At 43.4% G+C, this 17,433-nt stretch overlaps 1 protein-coding gene across 1 annotated transcript in view; it reads left to right on the top strand.

Annotated features, from left to right (window-relative positions):
• TACR1 (tachykinin receptor 1) overlaps positions 1-17,433 on the top strand; it is a 150,297-nt gene that overhangs the window by 59,166 nt on the left and 73,698 nt on the right. The window lies entirely within an intron of this gene.

Here is a 17,433-nt window from a genome sequence, read left to right as displayed (position 1 = left end):
AGCCAGGTGTTCTGCTCTGCTGTCATCCACCCTCCGTATCCATGATCTCTTGAAAGCTCCAAAGGTGGCAGAACACACCTGGATGAGTTGCCTTTTTGCCTGTCTTTCCGGGGCCTGTCTGGGGAGTCTGCCTAACAATGCCTCACTAGTAATTATAAGCCCTTAATTTTTTATTTTCGTATTTGATCCTCACAATGAGCACATGAGATGGAAAAGTGAAAGCCCCTGTTATGAATGTGACCCTTCCTGATGGGAGTGAGGGGGCTTTGAGAGCCGCTGGCTGAGAGGTTCTGTGAGGTGGAAGAGGGGTGAAGGAGGGATAGCCGTCGGGAGCTGGGAGCAGCGGCACCTCTGGCCAAGACTCACAACCAAACCTGCACTTGGGCCTCACGGAACATCTACAGAAACTGCTTGCCAGTAAGGACACTAAGTCTCAGAGAGGAGATGATTTGCCAGAAGTTCACATCAGTCAGTGCAGAAAAATTAAAAAACTAGAACTCAGTTCTCTCTGACTCCTAGTCCAAGGGGATTTGGGTTTTGTTACTCCATAGCACCAGTAAGTGCCAATGCCAAGGCTTCTGCCGTGGGCTCTCTGGGAAGGAAGTGAGGGCCAAGCCCCTGGGAGCTCAGACCCACACGTCCCAAGGGAACAACCACCCCTCAGAAGGCCGGAGAGGAAGGCTGGACAGAGGACTCTGGAAATGTGAGGTGGTGGGCTGTGCCCTGTCAGGTGACATGCCTAGGCCCCTCTCCACAAGCCCCTGTCCTGACAATGCATGCCTCTTCCATGCGCCTCCTCCTCCCTAGCAAAGGTGCTTTCTCCCGTGCAGTCCCCACACTCACAGCCCGTGTGCCATCCTCTGACAACACCCTGCTAGTTCTCGGTATCACAATAGCTCTCTGGTGGGCCTCTAATGATGCTTAGAAATAAGATTTGCAAAAAAGGCAGTGAAACAGGATGCTGTGTGGAGGGGGAGCCCTGGGGGACAGGGAGAGGATGAATCGGGCTCCTCTTCCCCAGGGAAGCGGGGGTCTTGGGATCTGCTGCAGGGAGACCATTCATCCCAGCAAACCCTAAAGGGTCTGCTGTGTAGTTGGCCAAAGTTCAGTGCCCCTTCACCAGTCTGTGACATCACGTTTCAGCAATTGCCATGCTTAAATGTCTCAGTGGAATTCACACACGGGAACTGTGGGGAATGAACAACACTACTGCTCCTGTTTATACTTCTCCTGTGAAATAGTATTTAAGTCGTAAACTGAGCTCTTCCATTCTAGACAACAGCTACTAAGCTGACGCCGCGGCCTCATCGGCCTCTTGCCATTTGAGTGCCTCTGGGCACCTGACCGTGGATCCAGGCAGCCGCGCGGACCGTTTACGTGTGTGTCGCGCCGGGCTTAAACGAGGCACTGGGCCTCTGAGAAGACAGTGTGTTGCCTCTGGCCGCGTGCATTGCAAAGGTGTCCATCCTTCACTAGGAGAAAACTGACACTGAGAAATCACTCCGAGAGAGATTAAGGAGCTGAAAAAGCAGTAAGAGCAAGGGAGAGAGGAAAAGAGGTATGCTCTGTGCGGAGAACTCCTTGGGAAGAGGAAAGTCGTAATTCGGGCAGCAGGGTCTCCAGCTCTGGCAACGTGGACTGAGGAAGCCCAACATCACCAGCAGGACAGACCACCGGGTGGTCTGTAAACATAGGCCTGAGGAATGTTTACTTTCTGGAAAGCATGTTTGTCTCTCCTGGGCTCTGGCTCTGTTTGGCAGCCCTGGTCCCAGCATCCTCCATATGTTTCCTTGGAGGCTAGCATTCCCCCTGGGCACTGTCATCAACAGAGACCACAGGACTGTATCCTTCCTCACTCAATCCTCTATCCTAATTTTTCCGTCAACATCTGCAAGGAGCAAACTCAGAGGCCAACATCTGCTTGCTTAGTAGAGGGGGACATTAAGTCAGTGAGTGGGTGGTCACCATGGGGCTATGTTGTTCCCAGTCAGGGGTTCAAAAGAATAGAAGACGCATTATTTGCTCCTTCCTGAGAAGCATCTCATAAAATATTAGAAATGATTATCAACAAGCCATTTCTTTTCAGGTCACCAGACCTTTATATATGCTGTTGCCTCCTCCTCGAAAGTATGTGGCATACAGCTCTGTATAGATGTACACACCAGCTCATCCATTTAAACACCACCTCCACTGGAGACAGAGGTAGGAGAGGGGCTTACCCTTTATCTCTTCCTGTATCGTTTGAATTTTTACACCCAATAATTTGGCAGTAAAACAAAAAAATAAATAAATAAAAAGAAGATCAGAACTTCTGCTTTCAGCCAAATGGCAGACTAGATTTCCTGACTGATGATCTTGAAATTAACTAAAAAATCCCGGATACGATACTACACGCACATGTGCGCAGGCACACCCACACGCACACACACATGCAAGCTCCTTAGGTGCATTTATTTTCTTGCAAGAAAGTCAAGAATACTGAGGTCAAAATTTAAATGAGGGCAGGAAATCTAATTATTAGAGTAGTGAAGCTAGCTTTTGTTTTGAGGGTATTTGATCTTGACTTTGACTCACAAGATAAGGTACAGGGACAAGACCCAAAACTTAAGACCTGCCCATTGTGGGTTGTCTAACAGGGTAAATTTTCTTAAAGTTGAGAAGCAAAGGGCTACACCCTCAGTGTAAAAAAAAGACCTGTAAATAAATGCCTACCCTTCCAGGGACCACAAAGAAAATTGTTCCATCTCTAACCTTGGTGCAGAGTAAGCAGAAAAAAAAATATTCTGAAAGTTTGCAGCAGAAAAGGAGTCCACACACAGGTGTGCAGGCCAAATTCGTATCAGTTGATTGATCTAAAAAAAATCTCACACAGAAATTTAGTTCACAGTGGTCCCAGCCTAGAAGTGTTCCCAGGTTCATGGCAGAAACTACTGCAAATCTCTGAAGGAACTTACCTCCCACCCAGGCATCAGTGAATTCTCACAGATAAAGTTCCAAGGAAAATAAGCAGGATGCAGTCAAAATGAAACCGATAATGAAACAGATCAATGCGAGTGAGAACCTGCGGAAGCAGACCCAGGGAGACTTCAGTTATTGGAGTTAATAGAGACAGAATATAAGCTATGTGTATTATGTATAAAGAAATAAAAAAGAAGCTATAAACAAGAAGCTTGAAAATATGAGGACCAAGTGAAAAATATCAAGAATGACCAAGCATGTTGAAAAATAAGCAAATCAAAATTATAAAAATGAAAAATAATAAGAGTTGAAATATAAGTTAATAGACAGGTCTAATACTAGATTAGATTTGCTGGAGAAAGTCCATGAACTGAAAGATTGATCCAAACTAAGTATCCAGAATGTAGCACAAAGACAGAAAAAGACAGATTTAAGAGAAAAAAAAATTAAGTTGTCTAGGATAGTAAATAAGTGGTCTCTCTGTTTCTTTTTAATGTTTTACCCAATTTAGATACTGCAAAATTGTAGCCTCCCCCAGTTTCATACCACTCTATTCTGAGAGAGAGTACAAATTATTTACTAAAGAATAGAGATCCATCAAAAGATTTTTCCCACAAGTCAAAATAGTCCTAAGAGCAATTCAAGAATTCCCCAAAATTAAATTGTGCACACCATAGAGCTTTCATTGTTTATTTGTGCAGTTCCTCTCTTGCCTTTATGAGGATAAATTTCTATGTCTTTTTGTTTAGCAGATTTGTATTCAAAAATTATAATTTTTTAAAAGCTTCAGAAGCTCATATTTTGGGATGCTCCATTGAAAAGATTTGCATTGATGGGGCACCTGGGTGGCTCATTCTGTTAAGCTTCTGCCTTTGGCTCAGGTCATGATCTCGAGGTCCTGGGATTGACCCCCACATCGGCTCCCTGCTCAGTAGGGAGTCTGCTTGTCCCTCTGCCGCTCCCCTCGCTCATGCTCTCTCTCTCTCTCAAATACATAAAATCTTAAAAAAATATATTTGCAATAAAGACATTCAACTAATTTTAAACAAAATGCAACCAAGACTTAGAGGACTCAGCTGCAAAAAGTTTAGTATTATTATGGAGGTTAATTCACAAAATAGTTTGTCAAAGGCTTAAACACTTCCAAAATCCTATTACAGTCTGCTTTTGTATTCAATATCGACTTTATTACCAAAAAGGAAAAAATTTAGTTCAGTTACCTTGCATGTACAAAAATTTTTGTAAATTTCAACAACTTCAGCTTCTATTTCAATTGGTAAAATATTGGAACTTGTTTGGCAAGTTCTATGTCTCAGAACCTACTCCAAGTACATTTCTGTTCCATAGATTTCTTAATTTAGTAAGGACATTATTTTTACCACATTGTATTCATATTAGTATCAAAACAATTTATCTTCACGGTTGAAATTTGAAATAAATTCATGATAATATTCACAATGTCAGTTTTTTCTACTTCCAAAAACTTTGATTCCAAGAATTAGATTATGAAAGAATTGAACCATTATTGAAATTACCTGATTTCCTATTTGAAAAATCGGATGACAGTGATTTAAAATTAGAATCTGCTATCTGAGCCAAGATACTAATAGCTATCACTTGAACTTTTGTACATGCACAAGAAAAATTAGAACTGAATATTAGTGAAATTAACTTAGAGTCGTCATTTAGTCTAAATGACTCTGCTTCACAGAGTAATGGGCAAACACCATTTTCAATGCATGTGTCAACATCTTTGGACACATTTGACTTAAAGTAACTACTAATTTTTTTATGTGGATGCTGCTGCTGCTGCTGCTGCTTCAGCAGATTGGTGTCCTCTGGTTTTCACGTGGTCAGTGGTAACACTTAGGCTCCATAGAAGGTAAATGTCTACAATCTCTTTGTGCAGGTTGTGCATCATTAATTTTAATGAAAAGCAGAAATCAAACCTGTAATTTTTCATTAAACTTGTACTTTTGTTTGTTTATAACTTATTGCTGTCAAAGAAGTTTTTTAACTGAGCATTATCATCAGCCAATCAGTCAATAAAATAAATAGTTGTGGACTTGCATGTACAATTTAAGGCAAAATCACAGTAGCAAGGGTGTCCAAATTACTCTATACAGTAGAATTGCTCAGCCTCCATTCTGCTCATGTTATCGATAATTTTCCAGGCTTCACATCAGCCCTGCCACCCATGCTCTGGTGACCTGGGCATTGCAAAGCTGCAGGCAGAGGACACAGCATAACTGACTGTTTATCAGGTGGTTGACAGGACCAGCAGCATTGAACAATAGTCCCACCACTGCCTAAGTCCAAGTACACTTCATTTCATCAATGATTGTCCCGCCTGATGTACTTGAGTGGGCAATATTATCAGGGCTGGGATTCGGGTGCGGCAAGGGAGGCATTCGCCTTGGGTGCAAAATTTAAGGTGGCACAAATAATTCAGCAATCAAAATAAAAAATATTTTAATGCAATATTTTAAAATATAAAAAATTAATGCAAAAAAATCTGTGCTAAGCAGAATATCAAAATTTTCAATAAAGACAGGATCCAACTTTGCACTTGTACAACCCTAACAGTGAGTGCCTCACTCACAGGATCTTGCTTTTATCTGGTGAATAAAGGAGGTCTGTGGGAGAAGAGAGCCTGCCCTGGAGGAGGAGGGGGAGGTGGGAACATGCCGTTCTCCAAACGCCCCTCTCACCCAACCCTGCTTTAAGTTTTCATGCAACTCTGGCCCCACCTCTATAGACAGAAACCTTCAGGATATTGTACTTGGTTTGAATCTTTACTACTTTTCCCCCTTAGTTCATTTCAGGCCTTAGTCATGTGTACTTTTATGGCAGCCCTGGCTGGAGACTATATATCTGAATCACCTTTGAACCACATGGATCCTTTGATCACACATGGGGCAGGATGGCTCGGACATCAGTTAGCTACATCTCTCCTTCAGTTAACTCTAAATCATCCCAGGCTCTCAGTTACATCTGTTTTGCATCTATTTCTTTTTTTTTTATTATTATTATATTATGTTAGTCACCATACAGTACATCCCCGGTTTTCGATGCAAGGCTCGATGATTCATTAGTTGTGTATAACACCCAGTGCACCATGCAATATGTGCCCTCCTTACTACCCATCACCGGTCTATCCCATTCCCCCACCCCCCTCCCCTCTGTAGCCCTCAGTTTGTTTCTCATAGTCCATAGTCTCTCATGTTTCATTCCCCCTTCTGATTACCCCCCCTTTCTTTATCCCTTTCTTCCCCTACTGATCATTCTAGTTCTTATGTTCCATAGATGAGAGAAATCATATGATAGTTGTCTTTCTCTGCTTGACTTATTTCACTAAGCATTATCTCCTCCAGTGCCGTCCATGTTGTAGCAAATGTTGAGAACTCATTCTTTCTGATTGCTGAGTAATATTCCATTGTATATATGGACCACAACTTCTTAATCCAGTCATCTGTTGCAGGGCATCTCGGCTCCTTCCACGATTTAGCTATTGTGGACATTGCTGCTATGAACATTGGGGTGCATATGGCCCTTCTCTTCACTACGTCTGTATCTTTGGGGTAAACACCCAGTAGTGCAATGGCTGGATCATAGGGTAGCTCAATTTTTAACTTTTTAAGGGACCTCCACACGGTTTTCCAGAGTGGCTGTACCAACTTGCATTCCCACCAACAATGTAGGAGGGATCCCCTTTCTCCACATCCTCTCCAACAATTGTTGTTTCTTGCCTTGTCTATTTTTGCCATTCTAACTGGCGTAAGGTGGTATCTCAGTGTGGTTGTGATTTGAATTTCCTTGATGGCTAATGATTTTGAACATTTTTTCATGTGTCTGTTAGCCATTTGTATGTCTTCATTGGAAAAGTATCTGTTCATATCTTCTGCCCGTTTTTTGATTTGTTTATTTGTTTCTCGTGTATTGAGTTTGAGAAGTTCTTTGTAGATCTTGGATACCAGTCCTTTATCTGTAGTGTCATTTGCAAATATCTTCTCCCATTCCGTGGGCTGCCTCTTAGTTTTTCTGACTGTTTCCTTGGATGTGCAGAAACTTTTAATCTTGATGAAGTCCCATAAATTCATTTTATCTTTTGTTTCTCTTGCCTTTGGGGATGTGTCATGAAAAAGGTTGCTTTGGCCGATGTCGTAGAGGTTGCTGCCTATGTTCTCCTCTAGAATTTTGATGGATTCCTGTCTCACATCGAGGTCTTTCATCCATTTGGAGTTTATTTTTGTGTATGGTGTGAGATAGTGGTCAAGTTTCATTCTTTTGCATGTAGCTGTCCAATTTTCCCAGCACCATTTATTGAAGAGACTGTCTTTTTCCCACCGGATGTTTTTTCCTGCTTTATCAAATATTAGTTGCCCAAAGAGCTGAGGGTCCATTTCTGGGCTCTCTATTCTGTTCCATTGGTCTATGTGTCTGTTTTTGTGCCAGTACCATGCTGTCTTTGTGATCACAGCTTTGTAGTACAGCTCGAAATCCGGCATTGTGATGCCCCCAGCTTTGTTTTTCCTTTTCAACAGTTCCTTGGAGATTCGGGGTCTTTTCTGGTTCCATACAAATTTAAGGACTATTTGTTCCAGTTCTTTGAAAAACGTTCTCGGTATTTTGATCGGGATAGCATTGAAAGTGTAGATTGCTCTGGGTAGCATGGACATTTTAACTATGTTAATTCTTCCGATCCATGAGCATGGAATATCTTTCCATCTTTTTATGTCTTCCTCAATGTCTTTTAAGAGTGATTTATAGTTTCTAGAATAAAGGTCCTTTACGTCTCTGGTTAAGTTAATTCCAAGGTAACGTATGGTTTTTGGTGCTATTGTAAATGGGATGGATTCCCTGATTTCTCTTTCTTCGTTCTCGTTATTCGTGTACAGAAATGCAACTGATTTCTGAGCATTGATTTTGTATCCCGCCACGTTACTGAATTGCTCTATAACTTCTAATAGTTTGGGAGTGGCTTCTTTTGGGTTTTCCATATAGAGTATCATGTCGTCTGCGAAGAGAGACATTTTGACTTCTTCTTTGCCGATTTGAATACCTTTGATCCCTTTTTGTTGTCTGATTGCTGTTGCAAGGACTTCTAGTACTATGTTGAATAATAGTGGCGAGAGTGGGCATCCTTGTCGTGTTCCTGATCTTAAGGGAAAGGCTTCCAGCTTTTCCCCATTGAGAATAATATTTGCAGTAGGCTTTTCATAGATGGCTTTTATGAGATTGAGAAATGTACCTTCTATTCCTACACTCTGAAGGGTTTTAATCAGGAAAGGATGCTGTATTTTGTCAAATGCTTTTTCGGCATCGATTGAGAGGATCATATGGTTCTTGAGTCTTTTCTTGTTGATATGATGTATCACGCTGATTGATTTGCGAATATTGAACCACGCTTGCATCCCAGGTATGAATCCCACTTGATCGTGGTGGATAATCCTTTTAATGAACTGTTGGATTCTATTAGCAAGTATCTTGTTGAGGATTTTGGCGTCCATATTCATTAGGGAAATCGGTCTGTAATTCTCCTTTTTGAGGGGGTCTTTGCCTGGTTTGGGGATCAAGGTAATATTGGCCTCATAGAATGAGTTTGGTAGCTTTCCTTCTGTTTCTATTTTTTGAAATAGCTTTAGGAGAATAGGTATTATTTCTTCTTTGAATGTTTGGTAGAATTCCCCAGGAAAACCGTCCGGGCCTGGAGTTTTGTTATTTGGAAGGTTGTTTATCACTGACTCAATTTCTTCATAATTAATTGGCCTGTTTAAGAAATCAATTTCTTCCTGTTTCAATCTTGGTAGTTTATAGGTTTCCAGGAAGGATTCCATCTCTTCCAGATTGCTTAGTTTATTGGCATATAGCTGTTGATAAAAATTTCTAATAATCCTTCCAATTTCAATGGTGTTCGTCATGACCTCTCCTTTTTCATTCATAATTTTAATAATCTGGGTCCTTTCTCTTTTCTTTTGGATAAGTCTTGCCAGTGGTCTGTCAATTTTATTGATTCTCTCCAAGAACCAGCTTCTAGTCCTGTTGATCTGCTCTACTGTACTTCTGGTTTCTGCTTGATTGATTTCAGCTTTAATTTTGGTCAACTGCTTCCTTGTGCGTGGATTAGGCCTGTCCCTCTGTTGCTGTTCCAGCTTCTTGAGGTGAGAATATAAAAACTGCATTTTAGATTTTTCTATTCTTGTGAGTGAGGCTTGGATGGCTATGTATTTCCCCCTTAGGACTGCCTTTGCAGTATCCCATAGGTTTTGGACTGTTGTATTTTCATTCTCATTGGTCTCCATAAATTGTTTAATTTGATTTTTGATTTCCTGGTTTATCGAGTCATTCCTGAGCAGGATGGTTCTTAGTCTCCAAGTGTTTGAGTTTCTTCCAAATTTTTCCTTGTGGTTGAGTTCCAATTTCAGAGCGTTGTGGTCTGAGAATATGCAGGGGATAATTTCAATCTTTTGGTATCGGCTGAGACCTGTTTTGTGTCCCAGAACATGGTCTATTCTTGAAAATGTTCCATGGGCATTAGAATAGAATGAGTATTCTTTGGTTCTGGGGTGTAGTGTTCTATATATATCTAAGAGGTCCAACTCGTCGAGTATGGCATTCAAAGCCTTTGATTCTTTGCTTAGTTTTTGCCAGGGTGTTCTGTCTATTTCTGAGAGTGGAGTGTTGAGGTCCCCTACTATTAATGTATTTTTATCTATATGTCTCTTTATTCTGGTTAAGAGTTGGCTTGTGTATCTTGCTGCTCCCCTGTTGGGGGCATATATATTTATAATTGTCATATCCACTTGTTGAATACTTCCTTTAAGAATAATATAGTGCCCTTCTGCATCTCTAACTATAGTCTGTAGTTTAAAATCCAATTTATCTGATATGAGAATTGCTACCCCAGCTTTCTTTTGAGGTCCATTTGCGTGAAAGATGGTACTCCATCCCCTTACTCTCAGTCTGAATGCATCTTTGGGTTCGAAATGAGTCTCTTGTAGACAGCAAATGGATGGGTCATTTCTTTTTATCCAATCTGCAACCCTGTGGCGTTTGAAGCCAGAATTTAAACCATTAATGTTCAGGCTGAGTACTGAGAGATATGCTTTTAATTCTGCCATGTTGTCAGTAAAGTCTTTGTGTGTATTGGCTGTGACTTTCTGTTTTGTATCACTCTTGGGGCCTTTTTACTTTTATAGAACCCCCCGTAATACCTCCTGTAGGGCTGGTTTCGTGGTTACGAAATTGGCTAGTGACTGGCGATTCTGAAATGTCTTTATTTCTCCATCAATTCTGAATGACAGCCTTGCTGGATAAAGGATCCTTGGCTGCATGTTTTTCTCTGAAAGAGCTTTAAAAATGCTCCCCCAACCCTTTCTCTCATTCCAGGTCTGTGTAGACAGGTCTGACGTAATTCTGATGCCTTTGCCTTGGTACGTGAGAAATTTCTTTGCCCTGGCCGCTTTCAATACTGTATCCTTGGATCTCATATTTGCGAATTGCACTATGACGTGACGTGGTGTAGGTCTGTCATGGTTGAGCTTGGGAGGGGTCCTCTCTGCCTCTTGGACACGAATTTTTGTTTCCCTTGCTAGATTAGGGAAGTTTTCAGCTACAATTTGTTCAAATATCTCTTCTAGGCCTCTGTTTTTCTCCACCCCCTCGGGGATGCCGATGATTCTAACATTGGATCGTTTCGTTGAGTCAGTAATTTCCCGTAGCCAACATTCGTGGGCGTGGATTTTTTTAAGACCATCTTCTATTTTTATTTTTTCCTTTATTAACCCATCCTCCAATTCACTAACCCTTTCCTCCGCTTCTGTGACACTGGCCGTCAGAGCCTCTAGTTTTGCCTGCATTTGGCTCATAGAATTTTTAATTTCTGTCAAATTCGCTCTCATTTCCGCCCTTAGGGATTCTATATTCTCAGTAATATTTTCCTGAATACTTTTCTCAAGTCTACTCATTATCTTGACCATTGTTACTCTGAATTCCATTTCTGATAATTTGGTTACATCCATATCCGTTACTTCTGTGGCAGAGGCCACTGACTCACTGTCTTTTCTTTGCTGGGGGGGGCTTCTCCTTCTTGTCATTCTGATGAGGAGAGGTTGCGGGGTTTCCAGAGCCCAAAATTATTGACTGGGTCCCAGGCCGTGCCCCTTGTTTTATAGGGATCTTAGAGATGTGGGCTTCTTCTTTAAAGATTTTATTTATTTACTTATCTGAGAGAGGGAGACAGACAGTCAGCAAGAATGAAACAGAAGCAGGGGAGTGAGAGAGGAAGAAGCAGGCTCCCAGCGGAGGAGCCCGATGAGGGACTCCTTTCCGGAACGCTGGGATCACGCCCTAAGCCGGAGACAGGAGCTCATTGACTGCGCCACCCAGGCGCCTGGGTTGTGGGCTTCTTGATTTTTCAGCCTGCCTTCTGTGTTCTGGGGGAGGGGCCTGCCACGCCGATACTCAGGCAACCCTGTTTGGTTAGAGTCTCCGTGTCCCCTGCGAGGGAGGATGGGGATGGGCACTCTCTGAGCCGGTATTTCCAGGCTTTTGTTCTCTGGCGGCTTTCCCTGGCGGCCGGCTATGCCTCTTCTGAGGGTCAGAGCAGCAGAGGCTGCATTGTCGCAGAACAGAGGGATTGCGGCCCGTTCTCCACTGATGTTCTGGCCACTTTAACTCTATTACTGTTGGTGCTGCTCAACCCTGCAGCGTCCCGGGATGTGCGCCCCACACCCGTCGTCCCTGCCCTCACTTCCAGGGCCGGCGCGTCTCTGTCCTTTGTGTTTCTAATGCCGCCAGCCACCGGCCGCCCCGCAGGCTCCCGGGTCTCCCGGTCTCAGTCTATGCCCGGTGAGCACACCTCGATTCCAGAGTTTCGTGAGAAGCCTGGTGGCGCGCGCACCCGGTTCAGGGTCTCAGTCTGCTGTTTCGCGGGTGCCGACCGCGAGTCCGCCCGCTCCCCCCGTGCAGGTGGCCCGCCAGCCGCCAGCCGCCCCGCGCGCGCTCCGGGAGTTCCCGGTCTCAGTCTGGATCCCGTGAGCACACCGGGATTCCGGTGTTCCGGGAGATGCCTGGTGGCGCGCGCGTTCACGGCTCACCGGTCTCAGTCCGCTCTCTCGCGGGTGCCCTCTGTGAGTCCGCCCGCTCCCCCGTGCAGGTGGCTGCCGCTTCCCGGCGCCCAAACGCGGCGGCTCCCTCCCCCTTCCGTTTATCTTCCGATATCCGTGCACGGTTTACAGCTCCCCTCTTCGTACCTCAATACTCAGCGCTGGAGATGTTCATTTGTAGAGATCCAGATGCATCATCCTGCATCTCAGGCTGATTCCGTGGTTATTTAGGCTGGTCTGGTACCTATCCAGCTCGACTTAGGGGACCTGCTGAAAAAGGGGTCCCCTACTCCTCCGCCATCTTAACTCCTCCTCTGCATCTATTTCTTATGGTTTTATTGACTCTGCCATTGTTGTCAGCTGACATAGTCCACCAACAGTGTTGTGAATCTATGTTGGGCTTAGAGGCCAAAACCTTGTGCTTCTTAGAATTGTGCATAACATAGCAGTGAGGACTCAAGGGGATTTGCCATTAACAAAAATATTTTGGTAGTATGTGAACTTCAGGTCACCTCTGTTGGCTTGCTCAAAGGCCTCTTTGGTTATAGTTGTGTGACGCTTGAGCTTAGTTGAGTGGACAGAGTTATTGGTTGAGTGATCTGGCTAAATGAGGATTTCGATGATTAAAGAAATGTCCTAGAAGAGAACCCCAACTGATGCCCCAACAGGTGTTCTCTGAGATGGAGTGGGGTGGGGAGTAAGAGGGGAAAGGATGGAGCAACCTCTTGTTCAGAGGAAGAGCTGGAGGGTGATATCATGTAGCAAGACTGAATTCTCTACATAGTGGTCAGTGTGGAAGTTAGTCAACAAATACTTATTGAGAATTTACATAAGGGTTTAATGTCGAGAGATGGGAAATTCTGAAGACCCAGGTCCAGTGAAGTCCTTCCTACAGGATGATCCTGGATGTCTGTATGACAGAAAACACTGAGCAATAATTATTCCCACATAATAGTCTCACGTATGTTCAGACTGGGAAGAATGAAGGCATAATAAGTATGTAGTTCTCCTACTGCATTTCTTTTTACTCAACAACCATTTATTGAGCCCCTGCTATGTACCAAGAAATTTCATATTCATTTATTCAATTAAGCTTTCATTGAGTTTTTACTATGTCCTAGGCACTGAGGGAAGCCAAGGAAACCAGCTTGAATAAGTCACAGCAAATGCCATCTGCAAAGAATCTGTCAAGGATGAATTAAGACAAGGTAGATAGGCAAATAAATTGAGATGTGGTCCCCACAAGGTTAGAGATTTTCACAGCAGGAAAGGCAGGGCACCAATAACCCAGTCACAGGACATGATAAATGGGTTAAACCATGAAAATAAGTAGGAGCCAGCCAGAAGGAGATTAAGGAGTAAAAACGTCATGGGTTAGTGACCACAGTACGCAGACAAGGGGCTAGATTCTGGGGTCACAAATGGCAGCTGACCACTCTACTAACTCCTTATGGGCTATAAGATCTACCCACCCAATGAACTTTAGTCTCAGAGTCCTCCAATGCCAAAGGTAAAGAGTGTTTCTGAAGAGTACACCATGTTCTCCTATGATTCTAATTCCTCCCGCTTTTCACTTCCTATCAACTAGACCAACGATCAACAAACTGTGGCCCCAGACCAAGCCCGGCCCCCATGAGTGTTGTAAATTGTCTTATTGGCACACAGTCACGCGCAATAGTTGTCTTGTCTGCTTTCACACTACAAAGGCAGTGTTAAGTAGTTATGACAGAAACTGTGTGGGTCACAAAGCTTAGAATATTTACCATCTGGCCCTTTACAGAGAAAGTTCGCCAGCCTTTGAACTAGACTTTAGCAGCCATGCTCTCAGCTGTCCCTTGACGGAAACAATCCTGGGAGGAAGTGAGTGGGAATGAGGGAGTGTGGGGACTGGAACTGGAGGCAGGGCCTGGGAGGTGAGATCTCTTGGCAGAGGAAAGACGTCCTCTCTGCCAGGTGATTTAGGGCTGGTATGAGAGGACGTTATGAGGATACTGGGGCTTATCAGAAGATTGGAATTCTTTTTCACAATAAGATTGTTTCACTCTGCCTTTTAAAAAAAAATGTGCAGCCTTATATTTTGCCAGATTTCAGAGGCTCTATGGAGAGTTCTTTTTATAAAGCATGATCATGCAAGAGGAAGATAGCACCTCAGGTGTTTGAGCTGGAAGGCCACATACAATTCAAATCAGAGCCACCGGCCCTCTGTGGGACTGAGCAATCTTAAGTGGAGAACATAATCCACATCCCACACAGCCCCCGGACCCTGTCTCTGGCAGGCTGATGATTAATGCGTAAACCAGAAAGACATTTCATTGACTGCCTTCTGGTCTCTTGAGCACAATGCAGTCAATAAATATTTATTGAATGTATTTTCCTAAGGCTTGCAGCACTTGCTCAATGATAAGTCATAACTGAATAAGCAAGAATTGTTCAGAGTGGTGACAAATAAATATATAAATGTACGTCCAAGCTAGGAATGGTCAGCAGGAAAGAAAATATGCATCCATCTACGGACAAGTTATCCCAGTGGTACTAAATTTGGGGTGAATAAGAAAGAAGCATGTCACATAAGCTCCAGAAGTGAGAATTACCAAAGAAAGAAGGAAGAAAGGTAAAAAGGAAGAAAGGCATAGAGAGAGATTTATAAATGGCTCTATTTTGAACAAATGAAAATACATACATTTTTTACGGCCAATCTTTTGTATTCTCTCTGGCTTTATATGGGAAACACTTTCATCTGTCACCGAAATTGCTCATACGCTCAAGAAACGGCAGAGTTAACTGAAATGGGCTCCCAAATTGTAATTTTTGCAGTAAAGATAAAATATGGCTTTTTGCAACCCGTCTGGAGCTGTAGCACCAATATGCTGATGCAGTTCCCCTTAAGCCCCAGTCACATTAGATTCTGAATGGTGTATCGCCAATTTGGGCATGGGCATGGGTGTTAAGTTACGTTTATTTAAAATTGAATGCTTATCCTGAGTTAAAAGCAAATTAAAAAAGAAATAAATAAAAGCAAATTAAAATCTTGGTTTGAGATAACATTAAAAGGGGGCAATGTAATTAGCACATTCTCCTCTGTGCAGTCTCCTCACGCTCCTATGAAGCCTGAGAATACACAGCTACAGTGAGAGCAGAAGCCTGGCTGGTGCTGGAAAGGAAAGGCATCTGCCTGGCTAGGTGTCCAGCTTTGTAGGGGAAAGCTCTTCCCTCTGGGAAATGATCCAGTAAGCCAGCCTATAATTAATGCAAGCACTCAACGAGATTCTGGCCATGACCGTCCAGGTCCAGCCCTTCACCAAATTGGAAAGGATAATAGTGGCCGCACAGTTCGCCTCCGTTGGCTCTGATTCTGGGTTCCCTGTCCACTGCCACTCCATGACTGAAGAGGAAACCAGTGCTTCATTGGCTGCAGGCAGCAAGAAAGGGGCAGATCCAGGAGGGAAATCAAGACTTCTCAGGGTTCTTTTCAGGAGAGCCCCCCAAGGATGGAAGGTCATCCGGTCTATGGTGTAGCGGACCCCCCTTGGAAGCAGCTACAATTCCTTGGGGTAACCTAAAGAAGACACACAGTGCTTGATTCATGGCAACTTGAGAGTTGTCTTTGCCCTTTTGGTGCTCTAGACGACAGCTGAATGATAGGCTTTATGGCCACCAACTCAACCAAGGAAACTCGCCCGAAGATTTATGGCGTACTGCTCACCCCCACCAAAATATCTGTTCCAAGTCTCTTCCTAATTCCACTGTCTCCTGACTTCTAGACCACCGGCCCGTTTTTCCAAAAGAGGCAGAAGGAAAAGATTCTGAGGGGTTTCTTCCTAGAGGTTATCACTTCTGATCATATCTGTGAAGGCTGACCTGAGGTACCCTAGTATCCAACCTCCACACACTGAACACCTTCAGTGGCATCACTAGAAAAGACCAGAGAAGAAAGCCTAGGTCGCTAGCAAGAAAATGTGGAGAAAGGTGTTTCAAAGTTTAGAATTATAAAAGGTCATTCAAAGAAGCCTTCACGAAAACTGAGCCATCAAGCTTCCCAGACAGGGAGTCAGATCTAATCATAACACGAGGAAGAGAGGACGGCTCTGTACAATTCCTGCCCTTTAAGCTGGATGCCCAGCTGACTTGTCCCAAATCCAGCTAAGCGCACCTCTTTAAGTGCCTCCAGCAGTCCCCCTGCCATATGAAGCCTTGATTACCTCTGCCGCCTCCATAAGGCTCTAAGGTATTTATCGGATTACCGCTTGAGGTCACACATCCTACTGTCCTGTTTTGTGGTTGCTTATTTATGCCCCAACTCTCCCCAGAGAAATTAGGAGCTTGGAGCCGAGAAGGAAAAGCTGTGTTCTGCGTGAGGCAGGTGCCCAGTACGAATTTGTAGAGCACATGCTGAATGAAATTGCTTTACTTGTAACCGTGGCCCCAGTTCTGGCCTACAGATCCTAGAAGTCCAAAGGGTATAGAAAAAGAATTATGTGGAATTATGTGCAGCCAGCTGACAGCTGGGCTGCTATTTGTCTGCTCTTTTCCGAAGTCTCCATTGGCCATTCTGTCCCATAGAAGCCAGAAATACCTGCATATCAGAGAATCAACTGTGAGGTTTTGTCCGATAATATTTGAACCCCAGTATGAGACATAATTTCTACTCTGACAAAGAATGCATATTTTAAGGGATGGATCCATAAACTTGGCAAGAAAAAATACACAGAGCAAGATGCCTTTTAAAATGGAGGATGCAGAATTGATGTGATTATAATTGATATGAAATGCTGATTGGAATATTTATTATTCCTAAGATCTCTGCTACATTTCAGAGATGGCACAAATTCAAACGTGGACACACTCATTCGGGGCTCCATCCCAGGCGAGAGGATGTGGGGGAGTGGCTCCAAGTCCTGAGTCATCATTCACGTTGCTTTCCCCTTCCTGTGAATAAGGTTTCATCCACCCTGGACTGGAATATACCCAAGTGTGTGTGTCTCAGCAGGTGGAGCCTGTCTTTCTCCCTGTGAGGCGTGCCTTGTTAGCCACACTGACTTCTAGATGTTCAAAGAATGGAGAAGATTTCGCCGGGAGCTGATGTTTTCTATTAGGCCACTCGTTTCTCATACACACATTCATTGCCCCTCAAATTGTAGAGACTGATACAAGATTGCTAGCCTTTTAAATTGCCACATAAGAACTTTAAAAAACCACTATTTCTATCAATGTTATTCTTTAATCAAAAAAGGATAAAGATAGTCTTTATATTGAATAAATTTACAACATTGTTCTTGTCCTTCTAATTCTACTGTATGCCTCTGATCTATACTTGGTATCATGTCCCCAGCATGAGCATTCTAACAATGAAAACGTCCCTCCTGGAATG

This window comes from Ursus arctos, unplaced genomic scaffold (assembly GCF_023065955.2).
Source record: "Ursus arctos isolate Adak ecotype North America unplaced genomic scaffold, UrsArc2.0 scaffold_8, whole genome shotgun sequence".
Lineage (NCBI taxonomy): Eukaryota > Metazoa > Chordata > Mammalia > Carnivora > Ursidae > Ursus > Ursus arctos.
Note: the sequence above shows the minus strand (reverse complement) of the source record. Positions and strands in the feature narration are given on the sequence as shown.